This window comes from Myotis nattereri (assembly GCF_964212035.1).
Source record: "Myotis nattereri genome assembly, chromosome: 1".
NCBI classification, from domain to species: domain Eukaryota; kingdom Metazoa; phylum Chordata; class Mammalia; order Chiroptera; family Vespertilionidae; genus Myotis; species Myotis nattereri.
In genome coordinates, this window is record NC_138075.1 from 108,814,024 (window position 1) to 108,834,293 (window position 20,270).

At 46.9% G+C, this 20,270-nt stretch overlaps 1 protein-coding gene and 1 pseudogene across 5 annotated transcripts in view; one reads left to right on the forward strand and one right to left on the reverse strand.

Annotated features, from left to right (window-relative positions):
• The window catches only part of LINGO1 (leucine rich repeat and Ig domain containing 1), a 264,052-nt gene that overhangs the window by 118,618 nt on the left and 125,164 nt on the right, over window positions 1-20,270 (reverse strand). The window lies entirely within an intron of this gene.
• LOC308529577 (ubiquitin recognition factor in ER-associated degradation protein 1-like) lies at window positions 15,039-16,192 on the forward strand (annotated as a pseudogene). The gene is made up of 2 exons: window positions 15,039-15,838; window positions 16,082-16,192. The product of its transcript is annotated as a ubiquitin recognition factor in ER-associated degradation protein 1-like (transcript).

The following is a 20,270-nucleotide window of genomic DNA, read 5'->3' on the forward strand; positions in this document are numbered from 1 at the left end:
AAACTATGCAGGCCAGAAGGGAGTGGGAAGAAATATTCAAAGTGATGAATAGCAAGGCCCTACAACCAAGATTACTTTACCCAGTAAAGCTATCATTCAGAAGTGAAGGTCAGATAAAGAGCTTCACAGATAAGAAAAAGCTAAAGGAGTTCATCACCACCAAACCAGTTTTATATGAAACTAGAGGCCCAGTGCACAAAAATTTGTGCACTCAGGGGCGGGGGGCCCCTCAGGCTGGCCTGTGCCCTCTCGCAGTCTGGGACACCTCTGGGGATGACCATCTGCTCGCTTAGGCCTGCTCTGCGGGGTATTGGGCCTAAGATGGCAATCAGACATCCCTCTGGCAGCCCGGGAACCCTCAGGTGATGTCCATTTGCCAGTGGGGAGCAGGCCTAAGCTGCAGTTGGACATCCTTAGTGCTGCTGAGGAGGCGGGAGAGGCTCCCACCACCACCGCTGTACTGGCAGCCATCAGCCTGGCTTGTGGCAGAGCAGAGCTCCCCCATGTGGGAGCGCACTGACCACCAGAGGGCAGCTCCTGCATTGAGCATCTGCCCCCTGGTGGTCAGTGTGTGTCATAGTGACCAGTCATTCCCAGTCTTTCTGCTGTTAGGGTCAGTTTGCATATTATCCTTTTACTATATAGGATAGAGGCCTGGTGCACAGGTGGGGGCTGGCTGGTTTGCCCTGAAGGGTGTCCCGGATCCGGGTGGGCATCCTGCTGGAGTGCCTGGCCAGCCTAGATGAGGGGCTGATGGCTGTTTTCAGGCTGGCCAGCGACTGAAGCTCCCAGCCTCTCCTTTTTTTCTTTTTTTTTTTTTAATTCTGAGATTTATTTACCTTCTATAATTGAAACATTGTTGCTGTCACTGGCACTCCCAGCTCTGAGGCCACGGCCGGCTGAAAGCAGATATCTGGGGTTTGTTTAGCTTCTATAATTGAAATATTGTTGCTTTCGAAGCTGTTGCTTTCAGAGCTTAGAGCAGGCGGTGGCAGACCGGGAACCTTGGCTTCCTCCATCACTGGAGCAAGCAAGCCTCATGTTCACTTCAGCTGCGTGGCTGCCGGCTGCCATCTTTGTTGGCAGTTAATTTGCATATCACCCTGATTAGCCAATGGGAACCATAGCAGAGATACGGTTAATTACCCTTTTTGTCTTTTATTAGCTAGGATGCTGAAAGGTATTCTTTAAGAAGAGGAAGAAGAAAAAAAGGTAAAGATAAAAATTATGAACAACAAATACATATCTATCAACAAGTGAATCTAAAAATCAGGTGAGCCCTAACCGGTTTGGCTCAGTGGATAGAGCGTCGGCCTATGGACTGAGGAGTCCCACGTTCGATTCTGGTCAAGGGCATGTACCTTGGTTGTGGGCATATCCCCAGTTAGGGGGTGTGCAGAAGGCAGCTGATCGATGTTTCTCTCTCATCGATGTTTCTAACTCTCTATCCCTCTCCCTTCCTCTCTGTAAAAAATCAATAAAATATATTTAAAAATCAAGTGAATAAAAAATCTGATGAACAGAGTAAACTGGTGAATATAATAGAATCAGGGGCATAGAAAGGGAGTGGACTGACAATTCTCAGGGGGAAAGGGGTGTGGGGGGGTGCGGGAAGAGACTGGACAAAAATTTTACACCTATGGATGAGGACAGTGGGGGGGTAAGGACAGAGGGTGGGGTGGGAACCAGGTGGAGGGGAGCTATGGGGAGAATAAAGAGGAACAACTGTAATAATCTGAAGAATAAAGATTTATTTTTTAAAAAAAGGCAAAATAAAAGAAAAAATGGACAAAAGATATGAATAGTCAATTCACAGAGGAGGAAATACAATTGGCCAGTAACTGCATAAAAAAAAAAATGCTCAGTCTCGCTGGGGAGAAGGAAAATGAGGGTTGAAACCAATTACATGCTTTCCTGGATTGGCAAAAATTAAAAAGAGTGATAATGTTCACTGTAGGGTGGGAGCCTAAAATGTTCCAACCTTTTGGAAAAGCAATGTAGCATTACCTACCAAAATTTAATAAGCAAACCCTTGCCCTGGCAATCCCAAATCTAAAAGTCTCTCCCACAGAAAGGCTTACACATGTCAGCAAGATATATATACAAGGCCATTCACTGAAGCATTATTGCAAAAGTGAAAAATAGAAGACAACCTAAATATCCACCAACCCAGGACTAGTTACATAAATTATGCTTCGTGCAAACAATGGAATATTAGGCAACAATTATTTAAAAAGCACAGTAGATCTATATGCTGTGACACTGACATCTGTCACAAATACAATGTCACGTGAAAAAAATGGAAATTGTGGGACAATGTGCATAACATGATTCTATTCCTTTGTGTGTTTTTTTAATAAAAATACAATTAAATATGCTTCTAAAGGCAAAGAAAACATTCTGGAAGGAGGTACACCAGACCAACAACAGTGGGACCTTGAAAAAATGAGATTTAAGGGCAAAGAGAACTTTCCTACTTAATAGGACACACTTCTATATATAATGCTTCAATATTTTCTCATGAGCAAATATTGCTTTTATGGTAAAAAAGAAAAAAGAAAAGAAAAAATACCCAATTCCATGGCCACTCACAGGCTGCAGGACCAAGTCCAAACTCTTCAGTATGGCACCCAAGATCCCTCAGGACACAGCCCTGTGTTCCATCAGCCTATGGTAAACCCTCATCCCATTCTTACCTAAGTCTAGACATGCCCAGTTCACTTACCTGTCCCCCTAACTGCCCCTGGGCCTCTGTCTATGTGGTTCCGTCTTCCGAGATGTCCTTTCCTATCTCCTATGTCTCGTATCTCAAGTTGTTGTTCATATGTCCTCACCTAGAAACTCTCCATGAACATCTCCCACACACTGCCTTCATACTTGCTCCTGTAGCCATGGTGACAGCCAACATTCAGGGAGCACCATGTGTGTGTCTATGTTTTGACTTGCTCAATCCTCATAGCAATCCTAGGAAGGTTTGTTATCACCTCATTAAATAGATGAGTAAACTGAGGCACAAAGAGGTTACATGATTTACTCAAAGTCACATAGCTAGGAATCTGCAGAGCCGTTAAGTGAAGTCAGGCAGAGTGCCCATGCAGCCCTCCCTCAGAGCTCAGCACACAGGGCTGGATTGCCCCAATAACCCTACTTGCCAAGCTTCAAGACCTGCCTGTAAGTCCCAAGGATGGTGTTTACCTTGTTCCTGCCTCTAGAATCTGGGGAGGTGGGGAACGTGCGCAGGGAGCTCTGCTTCCATCAGAAGCCAGATCTTACCTCTACCAGGCAAGGGTTAAAGTAAGCAGCTGGTGTCCTCAGGGGCTGGGGTGAGGGAAAGCGTAGGGTCAGCTGACTCAGGACTACTGAGAAAAGTAGTGTGTGGAGGTGTAGCCCCTCCAAAGGCAAGAATCCTAGAGACTTCCAACATACCTACTGTGTGCTAGGCCCTAGGGTTAACTGGTCTGGAAATCAGAGGCCAGGAGACAACCCTGTCCTCCAGACAACTGCAGGGTCAAAGGGAGGAGCCTTAGATGGGGATGGGCAAAGAGCTGTAGCATGGTGCTCAGGGGATGTGGGGCCTGGCTTCCAATAGGGGTGAGGGCAGACAGGATCTCCATAAAGGAGGTGGCATTTGACTGTTGGTAGGAATGCAAACTGATGCAACTACTATGGAAAACAGTATGGAGGTTCCTACAAAATTAAAAATGAAATTGCCTTATGACCCAGAATATTTCATTTCTGGGAATATATTTTTAAAAATCTAAAACACTAATTCAAAAGAATAGATGCACCCTATGTGCACTGCAGTATTATTTACAACAACCAAGATATGGAAGCAGCCCAGGTGCCACTCAATAGATGAGTGGATAAAAAGCTGTGGTACATACTAGTATATACAATGGAATACTACTAGGCCATAAAAAAAAGAATGAGTTCAACTGGTTGTGGCTCAGTGGTTAAGCATCAACCCATGAACCAGGAGGTCACGGTTCAATTCCTGGTCAGGGCACATGCTTGGGTTGAGGCCTTAATCCCCAGTTGGGGCGTGCAGGAGGCAGCCAATCAATGATTCTCTCTCATCATTGATCTCTCTCTCTCTCTCTCTCTCTCTCTCTCTCTCTCTCTCTCTTCTCTCTCTCTCTCTCTGCCTCTCTCTGAAATCAATAAAAACATTTTTTTAAAAAAGGAATGAAATCTTATCTTTTGCAACAGCATAGATGGACCTAGGGGGTATTGTGCTAAGTGAAATAAAGCAGGCAGAGGAAGATTTCACTTATATATGGAATCTGAAGAACAAAAATATCTAAAATACAAAATAAGCCAACAAAATAGGAACAGACTCATAGATACAGAAAACAGACTGACAGTTGTCAGAGGGAAAGGGGATTGGGTAAAAAAGGTGGAAAGATTAAGAAGTACAAATTGGTAGTTACAGAATAGTCACAGAAATGTAAATTGCAGCATAAGGACTATAGTCAATAGTATCACAATAACTACTAGTACGTATGGGGCCAGGTGGGTACTTAAAACCCTCTATGAAGTACATTCTTTTCTAACTACTGTGCTGTACGTCTTAAACTAATAGAATAACATTGAATGTAAACTGTAATTGAAAAAAATTTTAAAAAGGAAGTGGCATTTGGGCCAGCCTAGAAAGATGAGGAGAATCTGAGCAGATGGAGTTGGGAAAGGGAGCTCCAGGGAGCTGGAACAGTTTGAGCAAGGGCCTGGAAGTGGGAATGTGTGGGGAGTATCAACGAGGAGTCATCGGTTTGGGCTGGAACACAAGGCAAGTAGGGAAGCATCAGTGGATTGGGGGAGGTTGCTGGAAGCCCTTGGAGGGGGAGCTGCTCACAGGCGAGGAGGAGGCAATCCTGGCAATCTGAGCTTATCAGGCAGTCCCCCTAGCAGTTACTTAGCTGTGTGACTGTGGCCTAGTTCCTGACCTTGATTCCCTCACTTGCAAAAAAATAATGTGCCCTCCACAGTGGTTTGCAGCCCCTGGAACTCAGGGATGGGGGATGGACACATCTGGGGGCACGGTGCCCAAGGAGACAGGGGTGGCTCCCTGAGGTCATCTGCCAGTACAGTGTAAGTTTGTGTGCACATGTCTCTACAAGGCCTCTCCTACAATCCTTTTGTTTAAAGTGTACATTCAAGATAATGTGATTTTAGACTCTTCACCTTAAAGAGATAAGAGAGGAAGAGCCCCATGATCTTGAGTGGGTCCCTGCCTTTCTCAGGGCCTCAATTTCCTCACGTGGGTGGTTTCTCTAGGTCTGGTTATTCAGAAAGGGCTGGGCCATGGAAGGAAGGAAATGGAGTAGGGTAGTGGAAATCCAAAGGAGTGGGATCCATGGAGGGGTGGGGAAGGGTGGGAATGAATGAAACCAAAGACCCTTCTTCCTAGGGCTAGTCCCCTACCCAATCAGAGCTCCCCACATCTCCCCTACTTCAAGGACCTCAGTTGGAGTTGGAAGCCCTGGATACCAGTCTGATTTTCCCAAGCTCAAATCTCCCACCCCTCAGAGCCTAGGCTCTATTTACCAGATGGGGGGTGGAGAGTCAGAAGAAGAGGAGCTCCACCACCCAGGGCAAGTTCATTGGAGGGAACAGCAGTGTACAGGCCTGGAGGCTGCAAGACCTGGGAACACGCCCCACCAGGCTGCTACAGATGAGCAGGGTCAGGCAAGTCCCTCACATCTCCATTTCCTCTTCTGTGAAATGGAGAAAAAACACCTTTCTTATGAGGTAATGTTATCAGCCCGGTCCTAGCACACCATCAAACCCCACAGGTGAGTCCTTTGGTTCACCAGGAGCTGAGGGTGCCCTGGGGGAGTCACAACCAGTTCTGGGGAGGGGATCACTTACCCTAGCCTCCCCACCTCTCCATGGGTGCCATCTGCCTTATCTCTCACCTCATCAAGACCCAGAGACCTACTCTCAACCTCCTCACTGGACTGCCTCCAGCACTTCCCCACTCACCTGCTGCCAGAGGAATGCTCTAAGTGCAAGTCCACAGCCTCCCAGCCTCTGGGCCTCCTGCACCTCATCTCTGATCACTAGGCTGGCATTGCCTGTGTGCTTGTCACCTCCCCCACCAGTCCTGTGAGCAGGGATCATGTCTGATTCATCTCATCCATTCCAGAGTTTGAGGCCTGGCACAGGAGTCTCGCCCACAGGCAGTAGAACTGGCTGGCAGTGGGGATGGAAAAACAGGGCCATTCACCCCTTCTACCCGGACACCTGTTTCTCTGTTGATATATCCATGACAATGGTAGGCTCAATGTGAGGTTGGGATCAGGGCCAGTATGGGACCAGGTACAAGGTTCAGTCTGTCCAGAATCAGGGTTCAGTGTGGGGCTGGGGTCAGGGCTCAATGAAGGAAGTTTTCTGCTTCCCTTCTCCTCAAGGCTCAGGAATCTCCCCAGCCTTACCCATTGATTTGAAAACAATATAACCTTCTTCTTGGATGTCAGGGCCTGTCTTTGAGTCCCCACTATTCTCACCCTCTACCCTGGTAAGGCCTATCCTGTGCTCCACTCCATACAGCTATGCTGGGATCCCCACAATCATTCTGTACCAGTCATATGACCTCAGCAGAGGTGGCTCAAGGTGGGAAGTGCATTCTTGTATCCCTAGCTGGCCTTCAGAAACACAGCAAGCATGGCCAGCTTTGTGTCATGGATGCATTCCCAATCCAAGGAGAAGCAGTTTGTGGGTTACCTCAGGTTCTTCTATTATCCACCCCACTGCCCCCACTCCATTAGCCCAGGCAATGGAGGTAAACCCAAGTTTAGCTGAACACACGGGTGAAGGTATCAGCTGGCACGTGACAATGAGATATGCCAACCAAATGCCTTCTCCTGTCACAGTGCCTGGAATCCTTCCTTAGTGCTCTTTGCTCTAAGCCACCCTTGATGACCCTGCTCTGAAACCTCCATCCTGGGTCTAGCCCAGACCTGGCACTCACAGGGCTCAGAAATGGGAGCTGAATCAGAGATTGGCCTGAGTAGGCATCAGAGCTGGGCTTACTTCTGAAAGTGTCAATGCCAGGGCAAAAGGCTGTACTATGCCTCAGCCCCCACCCATCCAGCTTCCCTCTGTCTCTGTCTGCTACTCTCAAGCAGAGGGTCAAGTTGGTTTGCTGGCAAGACACATGATTATCATTTTAATTAATTAAAGAAAAATCTAATCACTGCATTAAACTTCTCATTACTCCACTTGAATACCCATTAAATAAATTTAATTATCAGAGGACTAGGTTTCCCAGACTCTTCCATTAGCTCCTGATAAAATGGGGAGAGGAGAGGGAAGCAGGTGGGAAGCAGAACAATGCCATTCCTGACTTATGGAGGGCAGGGTGGCCACTATCATGGGGCCACCATGTTCAAGCTTTGGTGTCTCCCTGGGTAAAGGCTTGACTCTGAACTTGACCCCACCCCTCCCCTGCCCCTAGGAAGGGGAAGGCCTAGCATTTGGCTATAGTTGGTGCTAAATGGTTCATTACAACCACTCTTGGTTATTTATACCCACCTCATTCTAAAAGAGTTTGATATTGCTGAGAACAGCACAAGTCAAAAAATAAGAAGAAAATAAAACAGGGGAAAAATAAGAGAGAAAAGGATAAAGACAGAGGCAAGATCATTGAGCAACTGCATATCATGGCATCCTGAGTAGTAATTAGAAACGGGCCACAAGCCAGCTATGAGTTTCTTAGCAGCCAAGGCATAGAAAGTAGCTCACTTTGGCACTGATGCAGTAACCAATAGAGTATTCATGAGAAAATACACACTGAGCTTTGGTCTTTCCATCTGTAAAAAGGTGGATCTAGAAGATGGACTAAAGGAGATAACTAAGTAGTCAGCAGAGGCTTCCTAGAGGAGAACCCTAAACCTAAACAGGGCCTTGAAAAAGAGCATGATGCAGACTGTCTATAATAATCATTGGTTATTTGCCTCTCCCAGTTGGAAGCATCTCCTTCCTGCCAGCAGGACCATAAACTTCCTTTAGGAAACACTCTCCCCTCATTCCTGGTCACACAGTGGGGAAGGATAGACCCTGCCCGCCAACCCATCTATATTTCCAAGCCCTGTGGACCCAGTTAAAGGATTGAGATTATCCAAATCTTGCCAATAGGGCACAAGAGATCAACTTCAGGTTTAAATCTGGGGTTTCAGTGGAGACAAAATCAGGAAGCAGATTTTATCTCTGCCAAACCCCAGATTTAAACCTGGAAGGAGGTTGACTTGGAAATTGCTGGCAGACATCTTGTGACCGTATCTTGTGAAAAGCCATTAGGAATAGAGCCATCACCAAGGAAGAGAAACAGAAGAATACAGACAGATCCTGGTCACATTGTTTAAGCCACTGAATCAAACCCTGACTGAAGTCCATCCTACCTCTGGACACTTTGGTTACATTTCATTTATTGAAATAGGTTTTTTGTTACTTGCAACCAAAGGGATCCTGACAGATAGTGTTCATAAAGGTATCCTTCCTATTCCAGGGACCAGGAAGGCTCAGGTATTCCTAGGAGCCAGGGAGTAGGCAGGGTGGGGATGCCACCTATTGTGGCTGCTACTGTGCCCCACTGAGTCCCAAAGCTTGAGGAGTCCCTTTGATCCAGGCTGGGGTACAGAGGAAGCTTGGAAGCTGGTCCAGGGGCTGGACAGGGCCAGCACGCTGGAATGCCAGTGGGAGGCTGTGTGGCCCCAAAGACTTAGGTCAGACAAGACATGGCCTTGGGACCCCTAGAAAACAAAAGCAAGAGTGAGCATTTCCTCAAATCTTATTTTCCCCATTTACTGCCCCTTCTCACAGGCCCCTCCCCTCCCCCCGGGAGAACCTGCAGGTTGCAGAAAAGCATCTGCCCCCTGAAGAAAAGAGAGGGTTGTGGGCAGGCGCAGCTGGAATCCATGTGCTGTTGCCAGAGTGTGTGAGTTTGGTGGTGGGGAGGGGGTGGAGGAGCTTCACCCTCAAGTGTGGAGACTCATTTCTTACAGTTCCTCCCCCAGTGAGTGCCCAGAACTAAGCCTGGGGCAGCAAGAGTGGGACAAGGTGAGTAAGGTAGCCATCTTCTTTAATCTATAGTCTAGACTTCCAAAAACAATTCTAGAGAGGATATTGTTTACCCAAGGGAACAGATGGTGGTGTCTCAGGCATTGGCAGAGATACGTGTAGCCCCTCCAAGGGCTCTCCTGTCTGAGGAAACAGGAGATCACCTACTCTGCCTTCAAGCCATCTTCTCTTGGGCACTATCCCTGGGTGGAGGCCACCCTAGCAGGGCTCACACTTTTCCCCAATCTCTCTCCGAGGCCAAGCTGCAAACTTTGGGCAGAGAAACAGGGGTAGCTTTTTCAGATTCAAAACACTCCCGGAATCCTGGTCTTTATAAAGTCACTTAGCCTCTTTAGATACTTAATGAGTCCTCTGAGCTAAGGGCTGCTCACCTTACTCTTGGCCATTTCAATGCATGATGACAGAGATCACGAATCACAACACAGTAAGGCTGACTGGCTATCTAAAAATGCCTCTAGACAGGCCCAGTCCAATAGATTTCTGCAATGATGGAATGTTCTATGCTTGTGCTGTTAAATGTGGTAGCCATTAGCTACAATTGGGTATTAAAATGTGGATAGCATGACTAAAAAATTAATTATTTTATTTTATTAATTTACTTCTAAATTGAAATAGCCACATGTGTCTAGTGCAGTGATGGCGAACCTATGACACGCGTGTCGGGTGACACGCGAACTCATTTTTTTGGTTGATTTTTCTTTGTTAAATGGCATTTAAATATATAAAATAAATATCAAAAATATAAGTCTTTGTTTTACTATGGTTACAAATATCAAAAAATTTCTATATGTGACATGGCACCAGAGTTAAGTTAGGGTTTTTCAAAATGCTGACACGCCGAGCTCAAAAGGTTCACCATCATTGGTCTAGTGCAGGGGTGGGCAAACTTTTTGACTCGAGGGCCACAATGGGTTCTTAAACTGGACCGGAGGGCCGGAACAAAAGCATGGATGGAGTGTTTGTGTGAACTAATATAAATTCAAAGTAAACATCATTACATAAAAGGGTACGGTCTTTTTTTTTTTTTTTAGTTTTATTCATTTCAAACGGGCCGGATCCGGCCCGCGGGCCGTAGTTTGCCACGGCTGGCCTAGTGGCTACCCTAATGGAGAACACAGTTCTGGACCAACCCTTGCCCAGTCCTGGCCACAGTATGTGGAGAAAACTGAGGTCCAGAGAGAGGAAGGTGTTAGGCTGGAGAGAGCCCAGAATCGATACATGCAGACCTGTGACGAGATAATGGACTCCCCCTGGCATGTCTAACAGATCAGCATGCCCGACACAGATACAGGCTTCTCCCTGAATCCACAACGACCCCCACACAGATACTGACTCATTCCTGAATTCCTTGCTGACCCCCTGCAGCTGAAACTTCCTCAGCTGAATACCTCAGCTCATGTCCCCGCCCCTCACCCAACCGCAGTATAAAAAAAGCGCCTCCCTCCCTGTTGGCATGAATCCATGTGCCCTGTCCTTGGGGGTACGTGGGTCTCCCAGGGACGCAGAATAAACTTTCCTTCCTTCCTTCCTTTTCTGATCAACTCTCTTTATTTCCTTCGCTGCCTCCTGAGCCACCTAACCTAACAGAAGGAATTTGCCTAAGGTCATGCAGCAGTAAGGGCAAACCCAGAATCTAATTCATCTACCGCCTAGTCTAAACTCTCCACAGCACCAACTCTGTGCTGCTCATGGTGGCCTCGTGTTCTCCCATCATGCTTAGCACTATCACACCAGATGCTCTGTTTTTCCCATCATGCTCAGCACTGTCCAACTAGATGCCTTGCTTTTCCTATCATGCTTAGAACTACATGTCTTGCTGCCCCCCTACCCATTCTGCTGCTTCTATAACAGTGTATCAGACCACCTCTGAAGGAACCTCTTTCTCCCAGTCATTGCTGCTGGCCTGTCCCCAAGTCCCCCAGCAAAGCAGCCTCAGTGAATATTCCTGAGGTTGCCTAGGGAAATAATCCACTAGAGGGGAACTGCTCAGGGCACAGAGCTGCTCACTGCAGGGTTATTTATAACAGGAAGGTGCTGAAAACTGCCTAAACATCCCACAATAGAGATGGCAAAGTGTATCATGACACCTCTGCTTGATGGAATATTACACAGCCATGTTTACCTAACAATTGAAGTAGATGAGGGTGGGAGCTGGGTTGCCATGGTGTACATGGCTCTATATTCACTGAGCCCATTCCATCCATTACCCACAGCATTGCCAGGTTCAGATTATATAACCATTCTACAAATGGAGGAGCTGAGGCTTAGGGAAGCCACATACATATCCCTGGTTACATGGGGAGTAAGGACAGAGTGGGGGCTTGAACTCTTGTTTTCTGACTCTAAGGAGAGATCCCACAGTGGCCTCTTTGTGCTAGAATGAGAGCATTATGGGTGCCCTGTTCTTTCTAGTTATTTACTTATCTTATTTAACTGATACATACTAAGTGTCAGGCACCTTTCAAATAAGGGCTTTATAAATGTAGACTTGTAATCTATGCAACAACTGAAAGAGGGAGCAATTATTAGATCTTTATTTTTTGGATAAGGAATCTGAGGCACAAGACATAAAGTAACTTGCCTGAGGTCCAGGGCCACTTGTACTTCCCACATGTGCTGCAGGGTTCTGGTATTACCCTCACAAACAAAAATCAAGGTATAGCACAGATATGTGTGTTTTCCCTTTTTAATTTCATGGAAATTCTTTTTGTAGCAATTGAAAGAAAAAAGTTCAAGAAATGTACTAAAGTTTGTTTGTTTTTAAATACCAAGCACACACAAAAATAACAACATCAAATTAAACCTGCAGATGCATCCAAGAGTCACCTACTGCAATGGTAATCTACCTCCCAGGAGCAAAGCTCATGTCTCCAGGCTTTTCTGCCAATTTCTTGCCCCCTACTCCTTCCTGCCTGAGTGAGATTCTCACCTCAGAAGGAAAGGGGGGCAGTCCTGTGTAGCGGTGACTTCAGTAAACATCTCCCGTCTTCTTGAGCACAGAACAACAGGCTAGTTGCCTGCATACTCCTGCTACTGGCAAGGCCTTACCTCAAGAGGTCATGGCATCCAGGCCTCTGCCTCCAATCCAGGCCACCTTGTTCCACAGGTGGAACAACTGAGGCCCTAAAGGTGAAAGACCTTACCAGAGGTCACACTGCAGTAAATGAGGAAACAAGTGTGTATACACATGCATTGTGTGCATATGACCACACAATTGTGTCTCTCATGCATGCCGTGCTTCAGGCTCAGGTACCCACAAGCCTATCATTAAAAGGGCAGATGATTTCCAGTACACACACACACACACACACACACACACACACACACTACATTATTAACTGCTACTATATCTACAATTGTATGATGCTATATTTCTCCTTTATATGTTTCTATGTTATTTTTCATTCTGTCATCAAATAATTAATGAGCACTTACTATATGCTAGGTGTATTACGGGTAATGGGGATTCAGTGGAGTACAAGACAGACACGTGGTATTCTCATAAGGACAGGGATATAGATAATAAGCAAATGAATAACAAAGATAATTCCAGACAGTGATAAGTACAATTAAGGCTGTAAAAAAGAAAACTCTTACCTTTTGACAGCATGAATGGACCTGGAGAGTATTATGCTAAGCTTAATAAGCCAGTCGGAGCAAGACAAATACCATATGATCTCACTTATATGTGGAATTTAATGATCAAAACAAACTGATGAACAAAATAGAACCAGAGTCATGGATGCATGGAACAGGAATACAGATGTCAGAAAGGAGGGGATAGGGGGACTGGATAAAGGAAGGTGAAGGAATGCATAGCCCATAGACACTGACAATAGTGTGGTGAGGGGGGGAACTGGGTGGAGATGGGCAAATGGGGAACCTCTGCAATAGTGTCAACAATAAAAATTTTAAATTAAAAAAAAATCAAGTCTTTAAAAAAAAAGATAATCAAACCTGGTAATGTGACACAGAGTGCCTAGACACTGGCTAGGGGGTAACTCTAGCTGGGGGATCAGGGAAGGGCTTTCTATACAGGTCACATCTGAATTGATACCTACATGGTAAGAAATTCACCATGTAGAGTAGGAGAAATGGGCAAAGAGCAGAAGTAGGAAGGAGCTGGTGTTTCTGAGGAAGAGCAGGCAGGCCAGGTGCCTGGAATGAAGTGGGCAGAGATGGGAGCAACTGCAGAAAATGAGGCTACAGAGGGATGTTGGGCCCTGAGGGCAAAGGTAAGAGCTTTGGATTTCATTCCAGGTGTAATGAAGAGTCACTAGAGGGTTTTAACACAGACCTGCTATAATGTTTTCATCATTGTGAAATTCCTTGGGGCTGCTGAGTAGAGCCTGGATTGAAGGGGAACTGGCTCCTGAGCAGGGGACTAGTGGGTTGGCTATTGTAGTTGCCCAAGGACAAGGAAACCAGGCTTGGCCAGGTGAGTGAGGACTAGCCAGATTTAGCATGTAAGTTGTAGCAGAAGTAATAGTTAGCTGATGTGCTGGATGTAAGGGGTGGGGTAAGAAAAAGGCACCAAGGGTGACTCCTAGATCTTCTACCACAGACATATACTGCTTTTACCACCAGACTCCCCAAATCAAACACAACTACTAAATATAACTACTATAATATCACAGCAAATAAGCCACCCATGAAAAATGTCAACCACCCCTAGAGTATCTCATCAACTGAGGGGCATATTTCTCCCCCCAACCCCTTGCTCTGTTCCTTGCCCCAGTGTGTGTGTGTGTGTGTGTGTGTGTGTGTGTTGGGGGGGGGGGAGTAGGTGGGGAGAGAAGCATTCTATAATCTTGTTATTAAATCTCAGTTTTTGCCTGTCTCTCTAGGTTGTGACTTTTACATGTATTTTTAAGCTTCCCTTCCCCCTTCTTTATTTTTTAAAATATGCTTTTTAATTGATTTTAGAGAGAGACAGAAACATCAACGGGAGAAAAACATAAATCGGCTGTCTCCTGCATGCCCCCTATAGGGGGCTGAGCCCACAACCCGGGCATGTGCCCTGACCAGGAGTCAAATCAGTGACCTCTGGTTTCATGGGTCTACACCAGGGGTGGGCAAACTTTTTGACTCGAGGGCCACAATGGGTTCTTAAACTGGACCAGAGGGCCGGAACAAAAGCATGGATGGAGTGTTTGTGTGAACTAATATAAATTCAAAGTAAACATCATTACATAAAAGGGTATGGTCTTTTTTTCCAATAGTTTTATTCATTTCAAACGGGTCAGATCCGGCCCACGGGCCATAGTTTGCCCACGGCTGGTCTACACTCAACCACTGAGCCACCAGGCCAGGGGGTGGTTTTGTGGAGGAGCAGAGATTGGGTATAACACTCAGGTTGACAGGAGACAAAGACTTTCCAAAAGACAGAAAAGGGCAGGATGGGAGGGCTGCAGAGTGGCTGGCCCAGAGCATGGCCCCAACATATACCAGGTGAACCTGTGAGCAATTACAGGAGGAAGCATGGGGGCTGGGGTGAGAGGCAGCATCTGGGAAAAGCATGAGATTGAAGATAAGACCATCCAGAGTTTGAGTTCTGGCTCTGTCCCTTGCTAGCTCTGGGACGCTGGGTAAGTTATTTCCCTTCCCAAGGCTCAGTGCCCTCATCTGTAGAATTTTAGTCACAATCCTCCCACACAAAGTTGTGATGAAGATCCAATGAAATTATATGTGTGAAGAACTGGCATTTATAAATATTAGCATCATTCCCCTTTTGTTTTAAAAAGAGGAAGTCAATTTGGGCTTAGACTAGTGAGTTTCATGTCCATTCTAATATAAATTCTAAAAGCGCCTACACAGAACACCAGTAAAGACAATAGGCAGTGTGAGGAGTTCACTATCAAAGAGTCATGCAAGATAACCACACCTCATTCCTTGGCTGCTCAAAACGGATGGCATGGGTTCCCGGGACCTAGTGGCATCTGTGAGGCAAAGGTGCCATCATGTTCTCTTTCAACATGTTTGACAACATTATTCCCTGGGTCTCCCAGAAATGCCTCTCCATGGAGTATAGATGCATCTCCATGCCCATGGTCATGGGGACTAATGACAGGTCAAATGTGGAGAAAGGCAGGAAGATAATTATGCCATCCTTGGACTTTGATCAACTCAGCTGACTCAACATTACCTACCCCATGCTGTTTAAACTTACCAACAAGAACTTGGACTGCATGAAACACAGTGGTGTGCTGGAATTAGTGACTGAAGAGGGCATCTACTACCTCCCACAATAGATAATGCAGGATTTGTTGGTGAAAGAGGGTGCCTGGTTCAAGTGGAAAGTGTCAATCTTCAAATGGCCACGAACTCCAAATTTCAGCCTCAGAGCCCTGACTTCCTGGACATCACCAACCCCAAAGCAGTATTAGAAAACACATTGAGAAACTTTGCCTGTCTGACTACTGGGGAAAGGCAAACTACAGCAAGATCTATGAGCTGTGGATGATGGAGATCAAGCCTGATAAGGCCGTGTCCATCATCAAGTATGACATGAATGTAGACTTTGATGCTCTTCTAGGCTACAAAGAACCTTAAAGAAAAGTCCAGCATGAGGAATCAACTGAAAGCAAAGCTGACCACAGTGGCTATGTTGGAGAGCTGGGCTTCTGTGCCTTCTTCAGCTCTGGGAATAGACTAGAAGGGAAGAAGAAAGGTACAGGGCCCAGCCCCTCTCCCAATCAAGCCTGAAGACATTAAAAGAAGAATTTTTAATTATGAATTTAAACTTGATAAGATCACTTTCATTATTATTTTAATCCTCACCAATTGATTTCAAGAGACAGAGAGAGAGGGAGGGAGGGAGAGAGAGAGGCATTGATGTGAGAGAAACATTGACCAGTTGCCTTCCGTATGCACCACACAACCCGACCAGGGATGGAACTTGCAACCTAGGTATGTGCCCTGACTGGGAATCGAGCCTGCAACCTTTGATGTATAGGATGATGCTCTGACTGAGCCACCCAGCCAGGGCAGTAAGATCATTTTAATCATAAATTTACATCCACTGGTCCAAAAGGTTGAAGAGGATGAAGCTAGAGGCAGATTCATTGCTTTTTCTAGAGGACAGTCATTGCATAAAAACGGAAGAAAGCCTTAAGTTAGGACAGTTGGCTGACTGGAAAATAAAATAATCAAGTGCAAAAAAAGAAAAGAATGGCATGCACTCATGACATCCTTGTGGATGAGACAGAAAACTGGCTGGGTTCCTCAGTGGTTAGCTAAATAACCATGTCCAGGAGGAATGCGCAGAGGGGTCAGACTGGCCCCCGGAGTGGATTCTCCCTGGCACTGATAGGGCTGGCCCTTGAGCCTGCTTGGAACAACTTTTTTGGCAAAGATTAGGATGGAATCTTGAAAGTAGGTCCAGCCTGAGAGGGGTCAATTAAGGAGTCAGGGTCCTTTGTACAAAGGACCCCTTCACTTGCCCTAGGAATGGGCCCAAGTGGACAAAAGAGTTAGTAAAGCATGGGTGAATCCTGAGAGTAGTGCCCAGAGCCAACTGCACAAAGTGGCTGGGGAGCCTGATGGCCAGGAGACCCTGGGGCTGGTGAGCCAGCCACTTCAGTTCTGGAGGTGGTGTAACCACCTCCAGACAGCCATGCCCAGTCCTCAGTGTATCTGTGCAGAAGATCTTTGATAAAATGAGGTCTGCTCACAGGGGCTTGTCAAGAAGAGGTGGGCCTGGAACCCATGCCCCCTGGGACTTGAGGTCTCTGACAAAGATACTTGGCATTTATGGGCCCAGAAAATAGAGCTAGGCCCAGTAAGAAAAGATTTCAGGGAAACAAATCTTTCTTTAGCATTTGGGAGTACTGAGCTAATGGGGGCATGCAAGCAGAGGTCTGGGGACCATGTATGCCATATATGTTGGGTGGAGTTTGCACTAAATGGGAAGGGAAATTGCTTTCAGTTGTGAGTTTCTTCGATTTTATCAATATATGAATTAAAGCTAGACTGTGTGGATCAAAGTGGGTGTTATAAAGAGTGAATGGAAGGCAAGGTGATGCTCAGAATAATAGTTATTATTACAACATTATAGATCACAGGACACTCCCATCTATTCTCTAAATGGGTCTTCTGCCCAACCCATGAAGCAGATAGGACAGGATGATTAACGCCATTTAGCAGATGAGGAAACGGAGGACCAGAAGGAATGGGACCAGCCCAAGGCCCCACAGCACAACAGACCCAGATAATCTCTATGGCCTCATACCTAGGGACCTTACCCTCCTGCACCTCCAATGGTCATCCTGCTATTCCCTGCCCTGGGTGGAGCAGGAATCTCCCCCACCTGTGAGGCAAAGGTGCCATCATGTTCTCTTTCAACATGTTTGACAACATTATTGGACATCACCAACCCCAAAGCAGAATTAGAAAACACACTGAGAAACTTTGCCTGTCTGACTACTTCCATCCAGCTTCCAAGACTCCCCATCCATGAAGGTTAGAGTCTCTCTTAACCCAATCTTCTGAAATCTGGGGGTAGAGCCCTAGCCTGGAAGGCTCCTCCTCTCAGGTTACACAGGCACTGAACCTCTATCCACTCTCCTTTTTCCCCTGGTAGTCTTGCCTCAACCCTTCAAAAGTTAGTTCCTTCAAGCCAGACCTGGTATCAGACACTAAGCTTTGCCCAAGAACTGAAGTCAAGGAGAAGGGTCCCTCCCACTCAACCTCATTCTTCCCCTCACACCTACACAGGCAGCTAGGCAGCTTGTGACCAGGGAGATCCAAAGCCCACCTTGCCAAACATCCCTCCTGACCACCTTTCCCTTTCCTGATGAGAGGGGCAGGGAAAGGGTATCTGGGCAAGAGAGGTCAGAGCATCAGAAGGTGGAGTCTCCTCAGGGAAGACTGGGTTCACCAAGGAAGGGCAAGCTGCCACCCACAGCACCACTCCTCACACATTACACCCTGAACCCTCAGAATATAGCATCTTACTTTACAGGTGAGGGAATGAAGGCTCAGAGAGATTAAGGAACTTGCCCAAATTCAAAATATTAAACTAAACAGAAACAGCTTATAAGTCCTGGAGTCAGGATTTGAACCCAGGACTGGCTGATTCAAAATATCCATTGCTTTCCCATGCACCCTGCTGCCTGCACAGGAGTGCAAGGTAGCTCAAATAGGCAGCCTGGTGAGCAGATTAAAGGTGGGGTGGTAAAGGGGGGCAAAGAAAGGGTTAAGAAGGCAAGACAAAGATAAGACAGAGCAGCAGAAACAGACAACTGACAAGTGGACCCTCCAGGGGCCTGAAGGAGGCAGCTCTAGATGCTGCTCTCTTGATCAATAAAAAGGCTTTCAAGTGCTTCCTCTGCTGCCATCCATTCAGCTTCTGTCTGCCCATGCCAGGCTCAAGGGTCTAGCTGCCCAGATTTCCCACCAGGTGCAGCACACCACCAGGCTGTGTGGCTGAGAGAGTGTTTGGCCAACCAGGTGTTCCATTGCCTGCTGGCAGAGAGCACATGGGCCTGTCCCCAGGATTTAAGCAACAGCCTCTCAACTGAATATTTAGGAAGAAAAATACTTTTCTTTTTTTAAAGAAAGAGAGAGAAAAGGAGGGAGGAGGAGTCCGCCAGGAAGGGGGGTGGGGAATAAGGGAAGAGTAACCTACCCCATAGCTGAAGTCAAGGTCACAGAATGGGTACAGGGAGGACATAGGCAAGGTTCTGGCAAGGAGCCTTTAATCTGGGAGTTCAGGCCATGGAAACTAAATGCCTGAAGCTGGAGTACATTACTGCTCTGAATGATCTGTCAGCTTCTATTAAGCTAAATCTCTCTGTATAATGGGGAATTATTCTTTGAAAAGGCACCCAAGGAGGGGGCAAAGGATAGGAACCCCTCATTGTGAAGGCTCTCCCACAGGGGGAGAAAATAACAGAAAAGCCTTGGGGGGTTGGGGGGGGGGGACAAGAACAACTCAGAAAGCCACCCTTCATCTTCCCACACCCCTTCCCTGAAAGTTAATTAGCAGTTGTTTGATGCTTGGTTTGTGGCAGATGCCAGCCTCCAGCCCTCCGCCCCAGAATCCCTTACTCTCTCCACTTAGGAGCCTAAAAAGATGCCAGACCTGAGGTAGAGGCCCGCAATGCCTCCATGACAGTGGGTGAGCATGAGTGATTCTCTGAGCCTCTTTGAACCTCCATTTCTATCTGTTAGATGGAGCTGATAACACCCACCCAAGTGCTATGCTGTGGAGGGAATGAAGCTGGCCCAGAGGCCAGCAGAGTGGGCACTACTCTGCCCTCTGATAAGGGGCTCCTCCTCTTCGTCCTCATTGACCCCCATAGGTCACCACCATCTCCGCCCGGAAACCCTCTCTGACCATCATCCATGGGTATCTCCTACAGCAGAACCCCACCTTCCAGGCTTTTCCAGTCTCTGGTGGTTGTGTGCAGATGGGTGCTTCAGGCTTAGGGGTTCCCTCTGAACAGGGCTGCATTTCCTTCCTCCCATCCTCCCCAAGCCTCTCCCACACTCAAGGCTGGTACACAGGACTCTGCCAAGATATGCAGGCTTGGAGGCAAGGGCTGGTAGAAACCAGGAGCAGGTATGAGCTGCGTCCACTGAAGGGTGACACTCACGGGAAGATCATCAGCACCAGGGAAACTGGACCAGAAAGCCAGAAATCTCAGGACATGAGTCTGTGAGAGCAGGGTGGTACTATCTGCAGGACAGTCAGGGCACTAGGCAGGGTTGAGGTCAAGTCATAGAGTATAAAGGTGGACTCATTGCTGGGTTCCTGGCTCAGTGCTGAGGCACTGGAGGTGCTTAGGCCAGGCCAGGACAAAAGGGGTAGGACGGACATGTTGGGGGTAGCATGGGCCAAAAGGCTGTAGCTGGATGGGGAACAGGGCTGACTGGGAATGGCCAGGTGGGGAGGTTCTGCAGACCCTAGTCTCTGCCCCTCTGGACTCCTGTACCACCCTCAGCCTGTAGTAAAACCCTAGGACAGCTCCCACTGAAACTGCAGGGCACAAGGCTGGGCAAGAAAGACTGTGCTGGGGGCAATTCTGGGACAGTGCCTACATTCTAGAGCAGTGATGGCGCACCTATGACACGTGTGTCAGAGGTGACACGCGAACTCATGTTTTTGGTTGATTTTTCTTTGTTAAATGGCATTTAAATATATAAAATAAATATCAAAATATAAATCTTTGTTTTACTATGGTTGAAAA